Here is a 5,304-nt window from a genome sequence, read left to right on the forward strand (position 1 = left end):
TATATTAATCTCCCTTGTGGTGAGTCTGTTTTGCCTGTGAGGGTAATGGGTGAGTATTCTTCCTGTCCTTATCTCAGCCTTTGAACCCTTTTTCATCATATTTTTTCCTGCTCTTCCTTTGATGAGGGGCAGTGAGAACGTGGCTGTGGTGGAGTTCATCTGCCCATTGGTATGAAACCACCACATTGAGCCAAGTAAAAATGTGGCACTGTACTGGTTAGTGATTCCAACTACTAGCTTCTGTATGAAGCTGTATGAATACTGGCTTTCTTGAAAACTGCAACAGATGCCACAATGTAGTATATGTGTCTAATGACATTATTATTTAAAAGACTAAGGTCAATGCCTGCTCAAATTTGGAAGGGTAGCGGCTCTACTCTTGCAAGGAAGCTTTTGGTGGGTCTTAATGCTTTTTGTCTTCATTACAAAGAAGATTCAGTAATACTAAGTATTAACATTAATACTAATGTATTGATGTGTAATACAGACACTAATGCTGCACACTTAACACTAGTTTTCCAAACACAGGATAAGATACTATAAGGAAAAAAGGAAAAACCTGTACGTGAAACTAAGATGATAAGCCTCATTGCAATATTATATATTATATAATATACATATATAATATTATAACATATGTAACATGTACAAATTCATAGATTAATGTAATGATAATGATGTGTTCCTCGTGTGAGCTAATAGGTAACTGTTATGAAAACGTTAAGAGAGTAGCAAGAGCTTTTCCAGGAATTGGGTTTAACTCAGTCTTAAACAATAAAGGCTGTGTTTTAAAAAAAATACTTTATGGATGACTGTAGGCAAGTGAAGAAATTGAAAAATAGTCTTCCCAATGTAGATGCCAGCAAATTAGACAGATTGTTTTGCAGATGTCCGAAAAGGAAGCATGATCTACATATGACTTATTTCATATTTATTTCGATAAAAATCCTTGTTCTTTTTGGCAAGGGAAAGGAATCATCCCTGTATTAGACATCACCAGACATCGAGAGGGAATGGCAGGTGTACATGCAGTAAGAAAAGGCCTTATTCTTACTTTTATTGATTCAGGCTTCTCTTCCATAGAGAAAAAGCAAGAAAGAAACTCCCAGGGCTCTTACCTTAACAAGTATATGGGTATCTTCCATTAAATTTCCAAAACGCCTTAAGGACTTACTCACCTGGGTCATTTAGAGGCTTTTCAAATTCTTACCCTTAAGCTTACACCAGCAGTAATATGTGATTCTTGTGTGTTATGGTCTCATGATGCTGAGTTAACATTTATGGTCATTAGCTGTCCCAAGGATTTTTTTGGTTTTCCACTTCACGCATTTCTCTTCTCACCACAGGTACATGCTACACCTTTCTCCTCCCCCAGGTATACTTCCCAGACTGGAAACAAATATATGGGCTGTTCTTACAGAGAAATTCTCTTTCTTTAATCTTGCTCTTGACATTTCCCAAGAATATTCTGTTAACTTGGCAAATATCCTACACAAGACATCTTTGTTTCTGCCAAGTACCAGATCTTATCCTTATGTCATGGTATATTGAACTGTAGAATATCTAAGAACATTAGATGGCTCTGTTTGTTTTATAATGGATTCAGATATTTCTCTCCTGTTTACAGGAGTATCAACAGGACTTCATTAAAAAGTTATGCATGCATACAGTCACGAAGACACAAAGGACAGAAAAGGAAAAACAGTTAAAATGGAAGTTGTTAAGGACTGGTACTCATTGCAGTATTTAACAGTTGCCTGCATTTGCTTAGCTATACCTCTGCTGAAAAGGCACATGGACAATTCAGGTAAGATCTTTACTTTTCAGAAGGAAACTTCACAGGCAGATTTCTTGAGCTTAATTTACTGCACACCACAGAATAGTTCTCTGTCCTTCACAGATGCAAAGTCACAGGTTGTTGCTTGGCTATTCAGGGCGCGGCCCAATCCTACAGGCCTTGCAGATAGCTTAGAGATGCAATTGCAAAATGTAGCACTCATGGACAGCTGGGAATTTGTGACAGTCCCTGAAGGACTTTGCAGCCATAAACTGATGAATAGATTACGCTGATCCATAAATTCATTTTTCTCCTAACTCCAGCTAGTGAAATACAGATATTCTTCCTATTGTTAACTATTTCTGATGCCATAGACAGGCGAACAGAAAGGAACTGGCATGTGTGCAAACAGAAAGGCCATCAGGACATTTGCTCTTGGAGCTAGCAGCTAGAATAAAACATCAATACCCGTAGTGTTGCAGGGTGTAAGAACAGAGGTATATCTTACTGTAATTTCTGCTTTCAGAAAATTTTGCTAGAGTAGAGATTCATTCAGACCATAGAATTGTTGATAACTTCTGCTCTAAAGCAGAAAAGCTCAACTTGCAAATGAGCTGTGGGGATAAAATTGTAGGCTTCAATTTACCATCGTTTTGCTTCTCAGTAACAACCCAGTAACTTCATGGTGATGCCAGCTCCTCATCACCATACGCTTCACAACATTATTAATTTTTATTCATTGCTGGGCACTGGTCCTTACCTTACTGCATTGTATTGCATTGTATTGTATTGTATTAAAACTAAACATAGTCATATTTGAAAACTTGAAATGAGCAAATCCTTCCCTTTTTATTCTGTTGAGAAGATCATGAGAGCATTTGGACTTTGGAATTATTTTTACACTTCTTCAGAGTCATTAAAAAGCAATTCATCTTTAGTGGCAACCATTTTGGTATTGCATTTGATCCCTAATAAGAAATGCCCCTTTGTAGTTAGTCTTTCTTAAAGACATTTTTTTTCCCTGTTCTCTAGGTTGCTCATTCACCTCAGTGTTGGATGCATCTTTTAAAGCATCAAGCAAGGTGATTAACATTCACTGCATTTGTTTCTCATCTGTCTCCAAGGAAAGAAAGATATGGAATATTTAGTATAGTATATAAATACGACTTTGCTGCCTATCTTAGACAAAAACACCCATTCATTAGAGCAGAGAATTTTTAGTTCATATTGGTTCAAAGACCACACCCTGGAGAATGCACTTCATTGTGGTATAACCTTTGGTGACCACAAGCAGGATGAAGACAATCTTTTAGTCTTTCTAAGGTAAGGACTAAAATGTTGATCTTGATTCAGTGGGGAGGCAGCGCAAGGCACCTGGGACAAGTGTTCTTACTGGAAGTCAGGGTTGCTGATTTCTTGCACCTTTCTCTAACAGCTGGTATGTAAAAAACCATACAGGCTATATTTTGTTGTCACATGGTACATGAGGAATGCATGAGATTATGAAATTTTCAGCCCAAAAGTCTTTGTATCTTCATAGCAGCTATAAATGACCAATAATTCTGGCTGCAAAATTTTTCATTTTAAGACTTCTAAAATGTCTTTATACACAAATACTTTTCATAAGCTACATATAGAAAGACCTGCCTGAACATAGAAGTTGAAACAGTTCAGCGTGCTGTTATTGTTGACTTTTTTCCAGAAATAAGTTTGAAATATAATGTCATTAGGAAACTTTATAAATCTGTACCACTTGGGTTTACCTTACATAATTATGACAGACTTGACTAAAGAAAAAAGAAGTAAACAACAGCAAAAACAAAATCAAAGCTAAATTAATAATAATAATAAAAAAACTTGGCCCAAATTTGTAAACAACTGTGGAGATGAAGCTGTTCCAGACATCGTTATTTCTGTGCTAAATTTTTCCAGCTTGTGAAAATGTCTCCAGTCAAGCAACCACAGCTGCAGTGGTGGGACTTAGCCTATTTATCTGTGTTAATCTTAACAACTGAGCTATTTAACTGGTCTTCAAAAACTCAGATAATGATTGCATCAGTGGACAATATATGCAAAGAACCATGCACAGGGAGGAAAGGAATCTCAAATCATTTAGTATTCTGAGTTAAACAAAATATTTGTAAATACATTAAGAAAATTAAAGAGCAGTCTATAAAAAGCAGGACAGACATTCTTGATGTAAGCACTCCTTAATGAATAGCCACTGGATTCTTGTAGCTAACTTTAATACCGGCCCCCTTTCCTACTCTCCTTTCTACTGAAAGTAGAAATAGCCTGTTTCACTTCTTTGAGAAGTTAGGATGAGGTATTTCACTCTGTACTATGAAATGCTGGGCTTGTCTGATTTAACTGTTGTGTAACATCTAATCCATGTGTATGTTCAGCTTCCTTCAGCGCTTTGTCTTTTAGTCCCCTTTTTGACCTGCAGCATTACAGTAGTGGATAAAGCAAAGCAGAAGTGCTCAAGAGTAGGATATTGTGTTTTTAAACTCCTGAAAATGTAGAAGCAAAGCACAGCACAGAAACACAATGACAAATGAATTGTTTCATCTGATGCCTTTGAGTGAAATGTGGCTATTTGTTGTACGTGTAAGTTTCTCACCTTGGGATAATTGATGCCTATAGTTTAATTGAAGACGTTTAGTGGAGGCAGTCAGTTCAACCAAAATTACTTGGCTGTAGAATAGACAATTTAGAAGTGAAACTTCAGAAATTCTTCTCCTTACTTAATCATTGTGAACTGTAGTTACGGAATAATATATATGTATTTTTTTTTTATTCTTGCTTGAATTTAGCCCTGCAAGCGTCATATATAAAAAGTACTGTATAGATATCTACAAAATTTATATATTTTTTATCCCTTTTTAAATCTCATTTTTAAATCTTTATTTTATGACATGCAGTATGCAACGTGAATATTTTCATTTGCTTTGGACTTGATGTCCAACAATAAATATTTTCTACCGTTCTGTCTCTCTCTCTCTTTTAAAAAAGGAGGGGTGTGGGAGAGAAAAAATGAAAGAAACTGTGAGCAGTTGTCTGATCAATGAGTAGCTGTCTGTAGAGCTCAATGTTTTGCTCTGCATATACCTACTTGTCAGCTCAGTGCTACTTCCCAGAGTGAGAAGCAGAGAAAAGATGGTTCAGTAGCTCAAGAACAGTTGAAGCATAGGAGATTACAAGGATTTGGGAGCTTAGGCAAATATTTACCAGTAAGTCCTTAGCTTAATTTTGATAGACTTTCACAGTTAAATGTCTATGTCTTTTCCCCAGCAGAATTACAGATAATTTAACAAGTGGAGCTGTTTACAACGTTTCAAGAAAAACTGGAAAAAAAACCCCACACAATTCAACTAACACAGGTTTCATTGCTAGCCTGAAAGTAGGGCTCAGTTTTTTTTTTTTTTTTTTTTTTTTTTTTTTTTGTGAATTTATTCAAAATCTTGGGTAAAAATAAAAGATATTTACAAATTACCCCAAACCAAATTGAAAATAAAAATGAAAAA

This window comes from Oxyura jamaicensis, chromosome Z (assembly GCF_011077185.1).
Source record: "Oxyura jamaicensis isolate SHBP4307 breed ruddy duck chromosome Z, BPBGC_Ojam_1.0, whole genome shotgun sequence".
In the NCBI taxonomy this organism is placed as follows: Eukaryota; Metazoa; Chordata; class Aves; order Anseriformes; family Anatidae; genus Oxyura; species Oxyura jamaicensis.